The sequence below is a fragment of the Felis catus genome, chromosome D3 (assembly GCF_018350175.1).
Source record: "Felis catus isolate Fca126 chromosome D3, F.catus_Fca126_mat1.0, whole genome shotgun sequence".
NCBI lineage: Eukaryota > Metazoa > Chordata > Mammalia > Carnivora > Felidae > Felis > Felis catus.
The window spans coordinates 8757540-8778350 of NC_058379.1; the positions used below are offsets into that span (position 1 = coordinate 8757540).

The 20811-nt window shown below is 46.0% G+C and overlaps 1 long non-coding RNA gene across 1 annotated transcript; it reads left to right on the forward strand.

Moving 5' to 3' along the window:
- The first annotated feature begins 9281 nt into the window (after positions 1-9281).
- Positions 9282-20568, forward strand: LOC109493034. The gene is made up of 6 exons (XR_002737074.2): positions 9282-9477; positions 10474-10643; positions 10964-11105; positions 14114-14210; positions 17034-17213; positions 18653-20568. It is a non-coding gene; the product is annotated as an uncharacterized LOC109493034 (long non-coding RNA).
- The last annotated feature ends 243 nt before the right edge of the window (positions 20569-20811 follow it).

Here is a 20811-nt window from a genome sequence, read left to right on the forward strand (position 1 = left end):
GGGGATGGGCCCACATTGGGTGCAATTTTCTCTCTAATGTTTTCTTTCCTAAATGGGAAGATGGTACATGGGGGCTTGTTATATTACTGTGTTTATTTTATTTTTTTATATATTACTGTTTACAATCAACTTCATTTAGGGACAACTTATGTACAGTAAAATGCACCCATTTTTAAGTGTATAGTTCCATGAATTTTGACCGGTGAATACACCCATGTAACCACCACCCGGTAAGATATAAAATATTTCCATTGCCCCTGAAATTTTCTCCGTGTCCTTTTGTAGTCAATCTGCCTCCACCCCCGAACTCCGGTTCCTGGCAAGGACTGATTTGCTTTCTACCATATAGATTAGATTTATCTTTTCTAGCATTTCAGCTGAATGGGATCACACAGAGTGAGCTCTTTCTGTGGCTGGTTTCTTTCACTCGGCATAATGGTTTTAAGATTCATACATGTTGTGTGTGTCAATAGTCCATTTGTTTTTAGTTCTGAGTGGTATCCCTAGTATGAATAGATAAGAATATGTTTATCCACTCACCTGTTGGGAGGCACCTGGGTTGTTTCCAGTCTGGGGACTTAATATCATTTTTTAAATGCCTGAGATGGTTCATTAAAAAATTTATTTATTTATTTATTTATTTATTTATTTATTTATTTATTTATTTATAAGTAGGCTTCATGCCCAGCACGGAGCCCCCCCATTAGACTTGGATTCACGACCCTGAGATTAAGACCTGAGCTGAGATCAAGAGTCGGACGCTTTACCAACTAACCCACTCAGGCACCCCAAAAATAAATATACAATTTGAGATAGTTAAAAAAAATTTTTTTTTGGTAACATTTACTTATTTTTGAGAGACAGAGAGAGATAGAGCACAAGTGGGGGAGGGGCAGAGAGGGAGGGAGACACAGAATCCAAAGCAGGCTCCAGGCTCCAGCTGTCAGCATAGAGCCTGTCGCGGGCCTTGAACCCACAAACCGTGAGATCATGACCTGAGCCGAAGTCAGACACCCAACCGACTGAACTGCAGTTACTTCATAATTCCCTGATCACTAAATCTTTTTTAAAACAAACAAACAAACAAACAAACAAACAAACAAACAAAACCAAACAGGGTTGCCTGCCTGGGTGGCTCAGTCGGTTGGGTATCTGACTTCGGCTCCTGAGAAAGCTTTTAAGAAAGAAAAAGAGGGGCATCTGGGTGGCTCAGATGCGTCCGACTTCAGCTCGGGTCATAATCTTGCAGTTCATGGACTCGAGCCCCACATCAGGCTCTGTGCTGACAGCTTGGAGCCCGGAGCCTGCTTCGGAGTCTGTGTCTCCCTCTCTCTCTGCCCCTCCCTCGCTCATGTTCTGTCTGTCTCTGTCTAGAAAATAAACACTAAAAAAAAAAAAAATTTTTTTTAAGGAAAAAGGAAATGCAAAGAACAAAAAATCATAATAAACTCTGTGACATCCCCTCCCCCTCATATTATTCTGGCAATTTTTCTGGTGTCCAACCCCAGGTCCAGCAGCAAGCCAATGCTTCCTTGCCAGCATGCTGCAAAACCACTGAACGCAGCCCATTGTGGGAGCTGAAGATGGGGCCCTGGGCAAAGAAACCGGTGCTCCCGAGAGACCGTGTTGGTTTCAGCACCAACCTGGCTTCTTCTCCTAAAAAATGTCGACTGCAGTTAAGGGGCTGCTGGCTTAGCTTAGAGAGCCTTCTGTGGATCTCGAATTTGTGTGGCCTGGTATGCCTGGCCCTCTAGCTCCCTTGATGAGAAGCTGAGCCACACATTGATGGTTTCTGGAATAAGTGCTTTCCGCTAGCCTTTCCATCTGCCCACACGTTGGCCTCCACCCAGCCTGGCCAGGAAGCTCTGTCCAGATTTTGGGGCCCTCCAGAGCCAAGCCAGAGCAGGCTCCCAGGGCCTGCCCCAGAGCAAATTGTCTTTTCTGCCTTTGTGTGTTCCAAGCTTATCTCCTCCCACACCACAGCCCTGTAATTAGAGGAACACTGTGGCCTCAGAGCCATTTGGGAAACAAAGGCTAACCTTGGGGAGGCCAGAGGGGCTGTAAGGAGGTGCAACACAGCCAGTTCCCCAACGTTGGCCACACTGTCCCTGAGTTCCCCTCCAAAGGCTCTTCCCTGCCACTCCAAAGTCCTCTTGGCTGGTGCTTGCCTATTACCTAGAGTCAAACCCCAGTCTGTCCCCTTAGTAGCTGGGTGACCTCGGGCAAGTGACATCTCTGAGCCTCAGTTGTATCATCTGTGAAGTGAGAATAGTGCCAGATTGGATGAAATTATGTATGTGGGCTGCATCTCATGGCACCTGAAACACAACATGATGGGCTGTATTTTCCAAAATTGGCCATGACAATATTTCCAGTCCCACTTGCTCTTCTAGAACCTTACCACTCCCCTACCAAGAGATGGAATCCAGGTTCCGGCCCCTTGAGTCTGGGTGTGACCATGACCACATCAGAAGTCGCTACGCGGCTCCCCAGGCCGTGTCTCAGAAGGTAGGATAGTCCATCTCGCTGTCTCCTGGCCTGAAATAAGTCAGACAGAGAAGGACAAAGACTGTATGTTCTCATTTACATACTGAATCTAAAAAAGTGGAACACAGAGAGAGTAGAATGGTGATTGCCTGGGGCTGGGGGGAGTGGGGGAAGTGGGAGATGTTGGTCAAAGAGCACGAACACCCAGCTCTGAGATAAATCAGATCCGGGCATTGAACGCACAGCATGGTGAGAACGGTTAACAATGCTGTATTGTATCCTTGAAAGTTGCTAAGAGAGTAGGTCTTTAATATTATCACTATACACACACACACACACACACACACACACACACACACACAATTATGTGAGGGGATAGAGGCAGTAACTAACCTAATTGTGGTCACCATGTTGCAATATATACACGTATCTAATCATTACTTCTCCACCTTAAACTTTTGTATGTTATATCTCAATAATATCTCAGTCAAGCTGGGGAGAAAAAGGTAGTAGGGCTTCCCATGACTCTCTCTTTCTCTTGGGACACCTGTTTTGGGAACACTGCCGCTGTGCTGTGAGGAAGCCAGGCCACATGCGGAGGGCCCGAGTAGGTGTTCTGGCCACAGCCCCAGGTGAGGTCCCAGTGAACGGCCAGCACCAACCATCACGCATGTGGGTGAAGGGTTTTCAGATGATTCTAGCATCCAAGTGGCCCTCTGAGCTCCCCCCTCCCCCCGGTTGACGCCAAGTAGAGCAGAGAGGAGCTGTCCTCATGGAACGCTGCCCAAATTGAGGATTTGTGAGCTGAATAAATGATCGCGTGATTGTTTTAAGCCACTATGTTTCAGGGTGTTTTGTTATACAGCAATAAACAACCAGAACACAACAGCCACGATAAACCTCATTATTGACGTCTCTCTTTTGCTCACACTTCCCACTCCTCATCCATCAGCAAATGCAAACACATCCCAGATTCAAGCCCAAGCCACTATCATCTCTCCCCTCCGTGCTCTCCATCACATCTCCAGCCTAGGTCCCCGCCACCTTCCCCCTTGCCATCGGCAGACCTTCTGGCCTCCTTGCGATGCCTCAGACATCTCAAGCATGTTCCCGTCTTAGAGCTGTTCCGTAGACAGAAATGCTTCCCCCCCCCCAGATGATTGTTCCCTCGCTCCATTCAAGTCTCTGCTCAGCTGTCACCCTGTCAGAGAGACCTTTTCTAATCACCCTGCCCCAAATTGCCCTCCTTCGCCAACCCTTCCATCTTGCTTCTCCCCTTACCTAGCTCTGTTTTTCTCCATGTCACTCTTCATCATCTGTCATTGTATTGTGTCTTTGTCTGCTTATTTTTTGTCGCCGTTTCTGTCTGCAGGGGTTTTTGTCTGCGTGGTTCACTGCTGATTTCCCAGTGCCTGGCATACACCAGGTGCTCACTAAAAATCTGTTGAATACACAAATGAATGGAAACTACTAACATTATAGTTGCAAAATGGGGATAATAATAGTTGGGGGCAGGAATCAGTGAAATGATATAGGTGAGTGCTTAACACTGCACTTGGCTCTGAGTGGGTGTGCATTGGAAGGTTGCTATTTGCCACTTGTCACAGGTGGGGGTGAGGCCTAGGGGACAGCATGTGGGGACAGTGAGGAGCAGCGGCCATCTGTGGTGCATCCCATGGAGTGAAGCAGGCCTCTGCCTTGCCCTGAAGTGTCCATCACTGCAGGATAAGAAAGCGATCCCTGGGGTCTGGGGTACTCTGGCCTCGCTGCTTTACAGGCTATTCGGGGCTTGTAAACCTTGTTTATTTTGATGGTAGGAATGGGACTAGGGGACAAATGGCTCTTTACTGATTTTATTTTCCAAAGCCCCAAATCAGCATTACAATATCAGCAACAAAATTACAAATTAAAACCACCACCCATATTCTTTCTCTGGTTTTTGTTTGTTTAGTAGTGATGTTCAAAAATAAAATCGGAGCACCTGGGTGGCTCAGGTGGCTACCCGTCCAACTCTTGATTTCAGCTCTGGTCATGATCTCACGGTTTGTGGTTTCAAGCCTCGCGACGGGCTCTTTGCTGACAGCTGGGAGCCTGGAGCCTGCTTCAGATTCTGTGTCTCCCTCTCTCTCTGCCCCTCCCCCGCCTGCACTCTTTCCCTCTCTCTCTCAAAAATAAACAAACATTAAAAAAAAAAAAAAAGAGGAGGAGGAGGAGGAGGAGATTTTGACACAGATGGGTGCAGAGGGAAGACTTGGAGAAGACACAGAGAGAAGATGGCCATCTATAAGCCAAAGGGAGAGACCTCAGAAGAAACCAACCCCACAGACACCTTGAGCTTGATCTTCTGGGCCTCAGAACTGTGAGAAAATGAACGTCTGTTGTTTAAGCCACGCAGTCGCTGGTACTTTGCTATGGCAGCCTGAGGAAACTAACACAACATGGTAAATATTTGGAAAATACAGAAAAGTGGAAAGAATAAACTCACACATGATTCTACCACCCAGCAAGCCCCCAGGAAACAGGGGGCACTGACCCTCTTCCTACCTCCTCACTCAGGATGGGGGAGACATTTCTGGCCTGTTGTCTTCAGAAAGCTGGGAGGGATTTTGTATTTGACGCAAACCGGCTGGCATTTGATGTTTTCAGATTGCTTTGGGCTTTTTGTTAAAAGGAGATGCTTCTTCTAAAAGGTGATAAAATTCCACACCACAGAATTTGAATGTGACCTGATTTAGAGTAAGGGTTGGCAAACTTTCTCTATAAAAGGCTAGATAGTACATATTTTTGACTTTCTGGGCCAGTCTCTGTCACAACTGCGCAACTCTGCCATGGTAACAAAAGCAGTCACAGACAATATATAAATGAATGGGTGTTGCCAATAAAACTTTATTTGCAAAAGCATGTGCCAGAACCATGGCCTTTGCTGACAACCCCTGGTTCAGAGGAGTGAGTTTTAATTTCAAATTTTAATTAGAAACAATTATCTTAAGGAGAAGGTCTCCATTGGTGCTTATAAGTCTTTAACAGTGTCCTAACCCTGATAATCTTTTTTTTTTTTTTTTTCCAGCATTTATTTATTTTTGGGACAGAGAGAGACAGAGCATGAACGGGGGAGGGGCAGAGAGAGAGGGAGACACAGAATCGGAAACAGGCTCCAGGCTCTGAGCCATCAGCCCAGAGCCCGACGCGGGGCTCGAAGTCCCGGACCGCGAGATCGTGACCTGGCTGAAGTCGGATGCTTAACCGACTGCGCCACCCAGGCGCCCCCCTTTTTTTTTTTTTAATGTTTATTTTTGAAAGAGAGAGAGAGAGAGGATGGGGAGAGGCAGCGAGAGAGGGAGACAGAATCTGAAGCAGGCTCCAGGCTCTGAGCTGTCAGCACAGAGTGCGATGCGGGGCTGGAACTCACAGACCTCGAGATCATGACCTGAGCTGAAGTCCGACACTTAACCGATTAAGCCACCCAGGTGCCCCGATAATCTCTTTTTAATAACGACAAATTAGACCTCAGGTCCAGTCCTTATGAGTGAAAATATTCTATTAGAACTTAAGGAAATTGTTTTGTCTTTGACTTATATGTACAGTTATCTTCTGTTTATGGCGAGTGACACTGGATTTCCATTTATGAAATCTTTCTTTTTTTAAATATTTATTTGTTTTGAGAGAGAGAGAGAGAGAGAGAGAGAGAAAGAAGCATGAACAGTGGAGGGGCAGAAAGAGAGAGGAGTGGGGAGAGAATCCCAAGCAGACTCCGAGCTGTCAGCCCAGAGACTGACACGGGGCTTGATTTCACAAACTGTGAAATCATGACCTGAGCCAGACACTTAACCAATTGAGCCACCCAGGCGCCCCTCCCCTTTCTCTCTCTCTCTCAAACAAACAAGCAAACAAACAAAAAGCTTTAAAATAGATTTTCAGTACAAAACTTGCAAGTTGGTTAAATATGCTCGATATGTAATAGTCCAGAGGGCATAAAGATATGGCAAACATTGTGAAGAAATTCGGAAAACACTGGCCTTTGACATACCCGATACTTTTATTGTATTTGCTCTGCCTAAATTTCGGTCTTTTGATCTACTATTCTGACAGGTAAACAAGTATCTTAGTCCAGTTGGGCTACTAGAACAAAAATATCATGGACTGACTGACATATAGACAACAAATACATATTTCTCATCAATCTGGAGGCCAGGAAGTTCAAGATCAAGGCGTCAGCAGGTTGGGTGTCTGGTGAGAGCCTGCTTCCTGGTTCACAGGTGGCTGTTTCCTTGCTGTGTCCTCACATAGCATAAGGGTTGACGGAGGTCTGTGGGATGTCTTATTAGAGCACTAATCTCATTTAAGAGCCTCCGTTTCTTTATCTGTAAACTGGGATAATACTGGCACATGCTTTGGTGGAGAGTGGAGAGTTAGATTCAGTAAGGCAATTCATGCAGAGGGTTCAGAGTTTGCCTGGAAGCAGCAAGAGTTCAGTAAAGGGTAGCTGTCACGATAACTATGTTGTTTCAGAAAGATAAAAGGAAGTTCAGTGCAATAATGTAAGAGTAGTGGACTTTGAGCCAGAAAGATTTGGTGTAAATATTAGATTGTCCATTAATTAGGCCAGTCACTCTGGACACATTAAACTTCTCAGCCTCAGTTTTCCTTATCTGAAAAATGGGAACAAGGTCCAAATGAGATTATATATATGATATCTCCTATTTAGGACTATTCAGGACTCTTCATTCTCTATTCAAAAATAAATATTTAAGGAGCACCCGGGTGGCCCAGTCGGTTGAGTGTCTGACTTCAGCTAAGGTCATGATTTTGCAGTTTGTAAGTTTGAGCCCCACGTCGGGCTCACTGCTGTTAGCCTGTCAGGGTAGAGTCCGATTCAGATCCTCTGTCCCCCTCTCTCTCTGCCCCTTCCCCCCTCAAAACAGAACGCATTAGAAAAAAAATCTCTTTAGAGACACCTGGGTGGCTGAGTTGGTTAAGCATATAACCCTTGGTTTCGCTCAGGTCATGATCTCATAGTTGGTGAGTTTGAGCCCCACATCAGGCTCTGTGCTAACAGCTTGGGACCTGCTTGAGATTCTCTCCCTCCCTCTCTCTCTGCCCCTCCCCTGCTCCCTTTCTCTCTTAAAATAAATAAGTAAATTTTTTAAAAAGTTAGCAAATATTTATTGGGGCACCTGGGTGGCTGAGTTGGTTAAGCATCTGACCCTTGACTTTTGCTCAGGTCTTGATCTCACAGTCTGTGAGTTCAGGCCCCACATTGGGCTCTGTACTGACAGTGCAGAGACTGCTTGGAACTCTCTCTCTCTCTCTCTCTCTCTCTCTCTCTCTCTGCCTCTCCTGCTCGTCCTCTCTCTCTCTCTCTCAATCTCAAAATAAATAAATAAATAAATAAATAAATAAATAAATAATAAAACTTCAAAAAAATATTTATTGGGCATCAGCTATGTCTGCTGTTTTGGATTCTAGGGCTATGGCAGTAAGCAAAACAGAACCCCTTCCCCATTCCAAAAAGATATAAATTATTACCTTTAGGCAGCACTTGGGGGAAGGTTGGGGACAATAGACAAGATAAGTAAACTATATAGAATGTTATAGAGTGATGTAATGAGGGAAGGGGGATAGACAATTGGGACTTTTATTTGAAGAATCCAAAAACCCAAGTCAAGTGGCTTAAGCAAAAAAGTTAAATGCTTACATGAATGAAGAGTGCACGCATAATTAAAAAACATTCAGGAGAGGCCTGGGTGGCTCAGTCGGTTGAGCGACCAACTTCAGATTGGGTCATGATCTCACATTAGTGGGCTCAAGCCCCACATCGGGCTCTGTGCTGACAGCTCAGAGCCTGAAGCCTGCTTTGGATTCTGTGTCTCCCTCTCTCTGTGCCCCTTTCCTGCTCACGCTGTCTCAAAAGATAAAATAAATAAAACGTTAAAGAAAAAAAAGAAAAAGAAAACATTCAGATGTGGCTTGATCCAGGAGCTCAAATGATGCTAACAGGGCTGGTCTCCATCTCATCTACGCACTCTCATCTACGCACTCAGTTTAGCTTCCTTTCGTGCTAACTCCACTCCCTTCATCAGATGCTGCCCAGTGGGTGGAAAGATGGCTGCTACCAGCTCCCACTCTCACAAGTCCAAGACCAGTGGAGAAGGGAGCCAACTCTCAGTCAACAGATGGAACCAAAGTCTTCCTCTGACTTTTCAGTGATCCAAACTGGGTTGGCAATCACTGTGGCCAGTGGCATGTGAGGCTCTGATTGGCCAGGGTTGGGTCACATGACCATCCTGGGCCCTGGAAGTGCAGTTGCCAGCGCGCAGAAAAAGTGAACCACTGGGGAAAAAAAAAAAAAAAAGTGAACCACTGGTAGGAGGAGGGGGATGTCCTGCAGAAAATCGAGGTGTCCTTCCCTAAAGAAGGGTGAAAAGATGGGAGGGAGTGGGTGAGGTGATCAGTAAATGGTGGTCGAAGTTGAAGATAGTGGTTGGCCTCCTTTCTCCCAAGTTCTAACCCGGTTGTCCTTGGCTGAGTCAGAAAATTATTTCTGAAAATTGTCCAGCAGTTTCTGACGTCTCCTGCCAAAAAAATGCAACAGTCGGAATATAAAGGCCCAGCTGCTCAATTAATGGGCCCGGCAGGAAGATGGACAGGTGTGTGTGCCGGTGAGCACAGGGAAGAGAAGAGAGGGAAGAGAGGGAAGAAGGCCGAGTTGCGGGGGGGGGGGGGGGGGGGGCGGGGGCAGTTCCAACCCCTGTTCATCTTCGGCGGCCTCAGGGGTGATCTGATATTGACGGATGTATCCGCTGCTTGTTTTCAGAGAAGGCAAGAGGTACCCGGGTTAGAGCAGAACAGGGGCGGAGGCCTCTGACAGGTGACAGAGATAAGAAGAGGGCTGGACTCCAGGAGCCCGCAGGACAGCCAAACTCATCAGGAGTCAGCCTGGTAACTGTCTCCTCCTTGCAAGGCTTGAGAACTTTCTCCGGTGACCTCCAGGTAACACAGTTCCTCCCCGCCCCCCCCCCCCCCCCGCCATGTGCCCAGAGCATAAAAAATGAAAGACAAAGAAAGATGGGTACCATAGAATTCATTGTGGCTGCATAGAACAGAAACTCAAGCATATACTGCTTTGTCTCTCATATAAAACCAGGTTCATGGGTGGGCAGCTCAGGGCTTGTGGGGGGGATCTGCAAAGTCATCAGAGACCAAGCTTTTCTGGCTTTTCCCTCTGTCCTCTTCTGAATTGGCTTAAGATCTCAAGGCCGCTGGAAAGTTTACTCTGCCCGTCCGAGGAAGGAACAAAGCAAAGGGCATGAATGTGTGATTCTATTAAAGTAGGAGCACAGATACTCCAGGGCACCAAAGGGGCCAAGATGGAGTGTTAACACTTCTTTCTAATAGCCCTCACTTCCCATCTTAGTGTCTTGCAACTGGCAGGTGTGCAGTAAATATTGCTGAGTGAATTGTGTCTTCCACAGCAGCAACTTCCTGCTTGTATGGAAAACTGAACATGCAACAACCACACCTGAGATTTATCGCACACTTGACTTCAAATCAGGCACAATGCTTACGGAAGCACCTTGCATGCATCTTTTTATTTATTAGAATTGTTTTTTAGTTGTGGTAAAGTGTGTTATTTTTTAGTAATGATTTTAACGTTTATTTATTTTTGAGAGAGAGGGAGACAGAGCATGAGCCAGGGAGGGGCAGAGAGAGAGGGAGACACAGAATAGGAAGCAGGCTCCAGACTCTGAGCTGTCAGCACAGAGCCCAACACGGGGATCGGACCCACGAATTGCAAGATCGTGACCTGGGCCGAAGTCGGATGCTTAACCAACTGCGCCACCCAGGTGCCCCATTAGTAATGATTTTAAACATCTGGGCTCTGAGGCCCAGAGAGGTTAAGTGACTTACCTGAAGTCACACAGTAAGTGGTGGATCATGGACTTGAATGCTCGTTTGCTTGACTCAAAAGGTCCTTTTCTTTATTAGGTGATCTTGCTTCCTTGGTTCTGAAGAAGCTATGTCAGGAGCTGTGTGCTGGAATATTCATTGCAATGTTATCAGATATTACGCTTATGAGAGGCTTATTTTGTGCCCAACTCTGTTCTAAGCGTTTTATGTGAATTATCCTGTGTAATCCTCCCAAACAGTCCTACGAGGTAAGTACTGTAATTATCCCAGTTTACAGATGTGGAAGCTGACTCACAGGGAAGTTAAGTACGTAGCCCTTGAGTGGCTGAGCTGGGATTCAAACCCAGGCAGTCTGGCTGCTGAGCCCATAGGACACGCTGTCCGTGTGTCCCCGACCTCCTTTCAGCAGCCACCTTTCTGTGCAAGCCCATCTGATTCTTCAAACCTCCCGTGCCACACTTGCACAACCCCAAGAGTGAGGACATTTTGCAACCTTGTCGCCTCACCCGCCTCCCTGGAGTCCCGGACCTCCTAACCACCCATACTTGGACTTGGCTCTGTCCACCAGGGCTGGCTCGGCAAGTGTGGGGGTGAACCAGAAGTGCCAGGGAGTTCACGTTTTCTGGGAGCATCCCTCAACGGATGACTGACTGCAGTTCTTGCTCTGCAAGATAAATACCCAGCTCCCTTGCCTCCAGGACAACTCTGAGGTATGTTCTATGGTTCCCAGTCCTCCCCAGCAGGAGTGAGCTCCAGCTGCCCACGGTGGTAATTTGCTTGGTAAAGTGTCCCTTTTGTATTAACTTCCCTCCTCTCCCTGTCTCCCTTTCCTACTCCCTTCCTCATATGTCCTGGAATCACCTCTCAAATAAGTAATTTGCAGTAGAGCCCTTGTCTCTGAGTCTCTTTACAGGAAACTCAAACCAAGTAGTATCTAAAGTCCTAACCATTACACGCTGCCTGGACATATCGATGTTGTTTGTAAGTGCAAACAAAACCAGCAACTTGGAAAAAAACCCGGAAGTCGCCTCAACAGGGAACTGGCTAAATCAAAATCAATCCTATCCCACTTTGTATTTTATTTTATTATTATTTTTTAAACGGTTCTTTATTTTGAGACACTGGGAGAGTAGGGGAGGGGCAGAGAGAGAGGGAGAGACAGAACCCCAAGCAGGCTTTGCCCCGTCAGCATGTAGCCTCACACAGAGCTCGGTATCTCACAAACCATGAGATCATAACCGGAGCTGAAATCAAGAGTTGGACGCATAACCGACGGAGCCACCCAGGAGCCCCTTACTTTATTACTTTTGATGCTCTGGGCGTGGTGTGGGGAGAGAATGGTGTTAACTGGGAGTTGCCAAGGGAAGCTCTCAAGTGCAAGTGTGTATGTTGTCGTGTATGCATGTGCGAATGTCTGCCTGAGTGCGATGTTACATGGGCACAGACCTCTTAGGTGAGCCGCTACCACACCATAAAAACTCGCCTGAAACTTCACGGTCATACAGTCCAGCCAAGAGCAGGCAAACGTTGACTAGTGGACCAATTTCTCTTTCCAGACAGCCTAACAGGAAGGGCATCTATTGATAAGATCAGCACAAACGAATTTGCCATTTGATGTGAATTTGCAGAGTTCAAGCCAGAGTACCTCCGGCTCTGGGTTTTCTGTTTTTGTGGGTTTTGAGGGGGGAGGGTTTCTTTCAAAAGGCCGGAGGCTGGAAGAGGAGTGTGTGGAGGAAGGAAACGGAGGCAGCTTAAACTAGAGACTGTTGTGGGGTTCTTGTCAACGAAAATTTTGCATATGTTTTTAAAAATGTTTCTTTTTTATTTTTGAGAGAGAGAGAGGGAGGGCACGTGTGAGCTGGGGAGGAGGAGAGAGGCGGGCAGAGGGTTTGAAGCAGGCTCTGTGCTGACAGCAGCGAGCGCGATGTGGGGCTCGAACTCACAAACTGTGAAATCATGATCTGAGCAGAAGTTGGATACTTAACCAACTGAGCCACCCAGGTGCCCCTAAATTTTACATAGTTTTTTTGCCAAGTTTTTTAGGGGTACTTTGCCAGAGCCTGACTCAGAGAGGTTACTATCCCAGTCTGAGGTCCAGGATCAGGCATTGGTCAGGCCTGGGATCTGAAATGTCAGCTGAGCTCAGGCAGTTAGGCATCAGACTCTTGATTTCAGCTCAGGTCTTGATCCCAGTGTTTTTATTTATTATCTTAAAAATAAATAAATAAGTGAAAGGTCAGCTGAACTGGTCCTTCCACCTGAGATAAAAGACCACGCCTCAGACCTTTCTCTCTCCTCTGAACAGAGCCCTTTCTCAACACCAAGTCCTTAGTGTACCTCATGTCATCTTATCCTCACCACAACCCTATGAAGTATAAGCACCCTTATTATTTTCCTATTACGGATGAGGAAAATGGGGCCCTAAGAAGCCAAGTGACTTATTTGTTCAACGACGCCCAGCCTTAGATATTTGGCAGAGCTGGGATTTGAGGCAAGGTCTGCCTTCCTCCCAAGCTCTCAACATTTCTTAGCAGCTGAGGGAGAATGTGTGAGTCAGCACTGCTGCATAACAAATAGCCCCAAGATTTCGGCGGCTTGCAACACACACACATTTCTTGTTCTCATTAATGTTTGTGCTTCTGCTGGGCTCTGCCCCATGGGCCTTCTTGTTCTGTGCCCTAAAGGACATGTCCATTCCTGGGGCGGAAGGGAAGTACAAGAAAGAAGGAGAAAACTCTAGCAATGCCCTTTAAAACTCTCTCTTGGAGGTGATGTGCAGCAGTCCCCCTCAAATCCAATTGGCCAAGTCAGTGGGGGCAGTGACGGACAATCCTTTTATAGGGAAAGTGGGAAGGGGTGAAAAGTGGAGAACAATAATACAATCTCCTGCCTTTTTGGTCACCAATATTAACTTCTCTCCCATCACTTAAAATACCATCCAACCCCCTCGAGAAAGACACCTCAAAAAGTCACATACAGCCATGATGGAAGGCTTGGAGCATAGGACGTGATGGTGTCTGCTTCATGTGTTAAGAGAATGTTGTCTTTGAAAACCTCTTCTGCAGGGCCTTGCACCACCGGGGAGGGATGAATAGGCTGTCACTGTTTCAGCCTCCTGTCGGACAAGCTGGGGAAAGGCATTTCAGCAGCGGGAGAGCTAGAAGACCAGCCAGGCCGGTCATAGCAAGAAATAACAACAGCAACAAACATATATTGTGCACTTCCTATGGGCCAGGCAGCATGTTAAGGGCTGTGTTTCATTATATCCCCACAGCAATACCTTTTTATGATTTGATCCCATTCATTCGCATTATCAACTCATTTTACAGATAAGAAGGCCAAGGCTTGGAGAGCTTGACCCCAGTTTATAGAACCACTTGCTTAACCATTGAGATAACTCCTCTCATTGCTTATTTTATATGGTGGTTTATGGCCCTGAGATATTAACCCTTCAATTTCTATAGGTGCCATCTCACTTCTAATGCCTTTAGTGGCCTCTGAGGCAGTCTAACACTCCCACCAAGCTCTCCCAACAGTCCCACTGGTCTACAAGTTTAGTTGCTTTCATAATGAGATACCAACTAGTAGTTACTGAAATAATATAGAAATGCATTTCTCTTTTATATAAATGTACAAATAGGCAGCCTTGGGCTAAGTGGCAGCTCTATAATCATTAGGTATCCAGGCTCCTTCCATCTTGTTTTTCTTCTATTTCCAGCACGTACCTCCCTTTTCGTGATACGGTATGGCTGCTATAGCACCTGCCATAACATCTGCATTCTAACCATGGAGACCTTATAAAGGGGAAATGAAAGGTATGTCTCATACTTTTAAGCATACTTCCTAGAGCTTATACATACAACTTCTATTTGCATCCTATCGGCTGGAAGGTAATCACATGGTTATATCTTGCTGCAATGAGGCTATGATGAAGTATAATCTCTATTCTGGTTGGCCTTGTGCGGTTTTATTACAAAAGGAAGAAGGGAGCACAACATCCGGGAAAACTTTTTTTTTTAAGTTTATTTATTTATTTTGAGAGACAGAGAGAGAGAGAGAGAGCACACGCAAGCAGGGGAAAGACAGAGAGAGAAGGAGAGAGAAAATCCCAAGCAGGCCCCACACTGTCAGTCCAGAGCCCAATGCGAGGCTCGAGCTCATGGACTGTGAGATCATGACCTGAGTGGAAATCAAGAGTCAGATGCTTAACTGACTGAGCCACCCAAGTGCCCCTTGGGGAAAACTTTCTAAAGAGGGTTTCACCAAGTCTGTTGGTGAGGTGCCCCAAACTGGTTAATAAATCAAACCACTACTCTTCCAATATATGCCCCAGATTAATTTAAAGCTGGGGCTGGGCCTTGCAATGGGTAGAGCAGAGAAAGGGGTGTGGTCTGGTCGGTTTCTCCTCTGGCTCCCAAATTCATTACACAAAATCCCTCTTTAAAAGGCTGTTTATGAGATGGGCTTGCATTTCTCTTGGGGCTTTTGCCCTTTACCCGATGCCAGCAAACTTTTCAAAGTCTCCTCTGACCACACTTGACAATGAGGTGAGTCCCCATGAATGGCTTTTTGATCTGTCGCTGTACAGGGTTAATCCCATAAGTGATGGGTTCAGATGGCTGCTTTGCTGCTTGCTTGCTGGCCATGTGATCTTGGGTGAATAACTTCACCTCTCTGAGCCTCAGTTTTTCCCTCTGTAAAATGAAGGTCACAGTAGTGCTTGCTGTATACAGCTATGTCAGGGGATGGATGAGATGACGGCGGGAAGTGTTTAGCCTGCTGCTTGGCCCTGAGCACTCAATACAATTGAATGATTATTACTTGTCTCAGCGAATTTTTAAAAAATAGAGTGTCTCCTTGAGCAACTGTTTAGAACAGTACCACCCATTAGAAATAGAATGTGAGCCACATGTGGAATTTGTATTTTTCCAGTAGCTACACTAAAAACGTGAAAAGAACAAGTAAAACTAATTTTTAAAATTTTTTTAAAGTTTTTTTTTAATTTATTCATTTAAGTAAGCTCTACACCCAATGTGGGGCTCAAACTCATGACCCTGAGATCAAAAGTCACATGGTCTTCCTTCCAAGCCAGCCGGGAGTCCCAAGAACAAGTGAAATTAATTTTAATTTAGCTCAATATATCCAAAGTGTCATTTCAGCATGTAATCAATATAAAGAAAAATATTCATGAAATATTTTTTACCCCCCCCCCATTTTTTAATGCATTAGGCTTCAAAATCCATTGTGTATTTTATACTGACAGCACACCTCGGTTTGGACCAGCCACATTCAAGGGCTCAGAACCACATGTGGAGAGTGGCCTCTGTATGAACAAGATAAACTTATCCTTCCCTGGTTTTGTCTCTGTGCATAGCCAAAGAAACATTATTGTACATCCAAATTGCTGGGACCTTGGCTGAGTCTATCTGCTGGAAGCTTTCAGCATATTCTTAGGTCACCGATCTCTAGAAAACAGAAAGTGAGGACATCTCCAGCCCCCACCAGCTTCCTCCAATCTCAGGGTTGCTGCCTCAACTACTGTCTTCTAGAGGCCCAGCAGAAAGGGTCTGATGCAGCAGCAAGTGCATATGTAAACGTACAGGAAAACGTCTGTAAGATTCTTACCAAATTGTTGAGAGGAACGTCAGAGCAGACTTTGTAGTAATGCCCCTGAATTTTCCCACTGAGAATGCATTCATGTGTTACTTATTTAAGCAAAAAATGAGAGAGAAAGAAAGGTAAAGGAGTGTAACCATGATTTGGAGTAAGTCTCCAAGAATTTGAACAGAAAACAGGGCAAGTGTGGAGACTACAAGATGGACCTTGGTACCAGCTGTCTGCATTTGCAGCCAGCCCTGCCATCTACCCGCTGGGTGACCTGGGGCAAGTTTCTTTCTTTTCTTTTCTTTTCTTTTCTTTTCTTTTCTTTTCTTTTCTTTTCTTTTCCTCTCTTTTCTTTTCTTTTCTTCTCTTTCTTCTTTCTTCTTTCTTTCTTTCTTTCTTTCTTTCTTTCTTTCTTTCTTTCTTCTTTCTTTTAATATTTATTTGGGGGGGGGAGGGGCAGAGAGAGAGGGAGACACAGAATCCAAAGCAGGCTCCAGGCTCTGAGCTGTCAGCACAGAGCCCCACATGGGGCTCGAACTCACGAGCTGTGAGATCGTGACCCGAGCCAAAGTTGGAGGCCCAACTGACTGAGCCACCCAGGCACCCCTGGGGCACGTTTCTTATGCTCTCTGGGCCTCAGTTTCTTAATAAAATGGGGAAAATCAGGGGACATATGCCCCTGGGTCGTTTTGAGGATTAAAAGCGTGAACACGGTAGGGTGTTGTGATCATGCCTGACAGAGAAAGTACTCAAAAAATGTTTTTGTGGTTTTTGGTTGGGAGAAGGTAGCAGGAAACTCTCTCAGTGAAGACACACTGAAGGGGGATCCGGATGAGGAGTCTGGATCTGCCATTACCTAGTTTGTGTGAACTTGGGTCTCAGTTTTATGCTAATACTAATTCTAATATTAACAACAGCAACGTACGTGTTTGCGTACTTACTATCACCCAGGAACCTCACGTGTTTTATTTCGTTGGCTATTCGCAACATCTCTCTGAGGCAGATGCTATTATTATTTCCCTTCTCCAAATGAGGAAACAGAGGCTAAGAGGTGTGAAGCAGCTTCCCCGAGGCCACACGGCTACTAAGGCCCAGAGGAGGGATTTGAATTCAGGGCTGTCTGCCAGATGGAAGAGCCTGAGGCGATGCCCACTGCACCACCCTGCCCCATCTGTACGGTCTTTCCCAGTTTTGCTGGTCTGTGATGCTGGGAGGTGAGTTGCATCCTGGGAGCTAAGAGTTCTGGTTTCAAGTGCTAGTTCTGTTGAGTTTCTGGACCCCAGAGTGGGCCTGTCAGTTTTGTCATCTGTAAACTGGGGCCAAGAAAATGCAGCACCCTGCATTTGAAGGTTGTCTTGCCAGCTTCCTTTAGACCTTTGCTACCTCTTTTTATCTTCCCAAACACCTCACTCATGAGGTCACAATGAAGATCACAGGATGTAGGTGGAAGGTCTTTGAGATGCTTAAATAGCACCAAGCTTCTAAGCCAGACTACCCAAGAGGAGGGGGAAGGAGGGAGTTGTAGGGAGAGAAATCCGAACCCAATTACATTAAAGGATGCATGTGGGGTTTTGAGAGAACAGTGACTTTTGCACAGAATCTCAGGAGGGAATGCACGGGCGCACACACGCATATGTCCTCACGTAGGCACACGTCTGAGACACCCTGGAAGCTGACATTTGGGGGATGGGGAACAAGGAAGTCGTTAAATTATCCAGCTGTTCTGTCTAAATATGTTGTACATCTGGCAGCCTGGAAACCTCTGGGTGACTTTTCACTTTACAGTCACCGTCTTGCTGTTTGGACTCAACCTTAGGGCTCTAGAGGAGGAAATAGGAAAGATGAAAAGAGAAACATGGGTAGATTGGAGGCAAGGGGGTTGATGGGGGGGGGGAAGCACAGAGAGAGAGAGAGAGAGAGACAGAGAGACAGACTGAGAGATAGACTTAGACACAAACATACAGAGACAGACAGACAGACAACAGGAGAGAAGCAGACAGGGGGAAGTGGGGGGAAAGAGAGTGAGGGAGAGGAGACCCAAGCAGAGAGACGGAGAGAGATAAACACAGAGACAGAGAAATTCACACAGAGGCAGAGACACAAACACAGGAAGAGATAGAAAGATAGATGAGATAGAGAGACTCACTCAGAGAAAGTCAGACCCGGACGTACAGGGTAAGAGAGAGAAAGAGACAAAGGTTGGGAGCAGAGAGACCCACACGCAGAGATGGAAGCGACACGGACACAGACACTCAGACATACTCCAAATGACAGATTCGCATGAAGAGATGGGCTGCCTGTCCAAGGAGGAAGTAGGGACAGAGCTGGAGAGGGACAAAGAGATTGCGATGGCGAGAGGCAAACACACAATGGAGCAGAGAATAGAGAGACAGAGAATAAGAGAAACGCTGAGAAAAAGGCAAAGAAACAGAGATCCACAAAGAGAAGAAAATAAACCATTCGAACAAAAAGAGCCGTCAGGATTTTCTGTTCTGCCAAAAAATCTTGGGAGTCAGAATGTGTTGTGTTAGGGCCTTAATGCAAAACATTAATCTCTTCAGAGGAAAGAGTGGGCTTTAAAATATGGTTTTGATGCAAGTAATTGCTCCCCAAACAGGAAATTATTTTATTCATTTTTTCCTTTTCTTCTTAGAACACCAGGACCTTCTGAGGAGCAACCAAAGACAGCATTTGAGTGTTTATCTACTTTCCGCAAACATCTCGCGTCAGCGGTTTCTTTTTAACAGGAGGAAAAAGTTTCTGGACAAGAATGAGGCCTCTTGATGAATGCTGTGGGGGCACAGAGTAGACTGCCATGTAGAAAGTGCTAGAACAGGGAAAGAAATCCTCTTGCACTTCTCAGGCTGATGGGCGATGAGTAGTGGCTTCTTAAAGTGCTCTCTCTGAAAAGGAGTTCTGAGGCCACATCTCAGGAAGGAGGATTGCTGTGATCCACAACGGATGTCTGTCACGCTCAGGGTGGCCATATCTCGGGAGCATGGTCCAAGATATTGACTGGGTGAACTGAGATGGCCAGCTTTAAACTGAAGCAGCCACTTTATCCTCAATGCTGCCTTCATGTCTAATGCATAGTTTTCTCAGTAACTGTTTTTTTTTTTTTTTTAACGAATTCTTTAATTTATACTTCTTTGGATGTGACTTCATTTGAGTCTGTCAGGTCCTACAGCTCAGTGATCCCTCCCAGAAGTGAGTGGCCAGGGAGTGCTGTGAGGAAGGCGGTGCTGTTTCTGTTTCATACACGTGGTCAGCAAAGAACTCACTGGCAGAGTGACATTTGAGCCAAGACTGAGGCAAGTGAGGGAGCAAACCATGAGGATATCTGGGGGACGATGTTCCAGGCAGTGGAAACAGCCAGTTCAAAGGCCCTGAGGCAGGACTGTGCTTGACATGTTTCAAGAACAGTGAAGAGGCTGGGATGGCTGGAATGAAGGGAGTGAGAGCCAGGGCAGTGGATGTTGTGGTGAGAGGTGCCTGAGACTAATTCCTATAGGGCTGCACGGTCATATTACAGGCTTTGGCTTTGACCCTGAGCAAGATATGGGCCATCAAAGGATTTAGAGCCTAGAATTGACTTACGTTTTAAGAGGATCCCTCTGGCTGCTGGGCTAAGAACAGACCAGGTAGAAGCAGTGAGGAGGTCACAGCGTTTCCAGATGAGAGGTGATGGTGGCTGGGTCAACAGTATAGAGATAGGGAGAAGTGGTCCGATTCTGGATATGTGTTGGAGGCAAGAGATGGCAGAATTTGCTAACGGATTGGATTAGGTGTGGGATGTGAGAGAATAAGAGAGTCAAGGGTGATCCAAGAGGACAAGAGAGTCAGGATGATCCCAAGTTTTGGCCTGAGCAATTGAAAGGATGGAGCTGCTACCATTCCCTGAGTCTGGGAGGGGCTAGTTTAAGGCAACAGATCAGGAGCTCAAGGTCAGACATGGATTCTGGGGTGAGATCATGGAATTCAACTGAAGGCGTACTGGCTGCATCAGGCGATTGCCCTTTCTTTTTTGCTCCTTCTATGGCCTCTTGGCATGTCTATATTTTGATTCTTCCTCTTCTCGTTGCAAACAAGTTTTCTCTGATTATTTTTTCAACATGCCTCAGCATGAAAACATCTGCCTCTACCCTGATCTGACTGGCTACTGCCTCTCTTAGTGTGTGGTTTAGAGCAGCAATTTTCAAATTGTGTGCCAAGGCACCTGGGGGTTCTGCAGCAAACTCATAGGGGCACCATGTAATGTTTTACATTTTCAAGGCAAATACAGTGATAGTTGACATCTCCCCGATGCCTCTTGAACTACTAGCTCAAGGTAGCTCAGTGCAGTTTCAGCATTAGATTGCACGACATTCCTTTCCATGCCGCCATATCTTTGTAAGGTGGGTTTTCCGTGGTTGTTGTAATAAAAAGCAATTGTTACTTGAAAGTCAACCTGGAACGGGAAAGAAGGTGTTGCCCAATCTGCTGCCAAGGTTTGAGAATTCACGCAGTGCCCCAACATCCCATTGACAGCAATTGTGATTAAGAATGAAATAAAAAAAAACTTTCTTTCAATTTATCTTTTCAGAGTCTAAGTTCTTAGGCCATAAATTCTTATGAACTTGTTTGGATCTAGCTACTTAATACATGGAACTGTTACCCATTTCTTTCCACTTAGCGCTTCCCCAAAAAAATGATGGAGAAAATAGATGTTTGCAGGGGAAGTTTGGGCGCGCCTGCTCGGGACAGCGTCTCTAATCGGTTACTGGCCAGCCAATGGGTTGTCTAGCTTTGGATCAGGTGACCATGACTGATCCA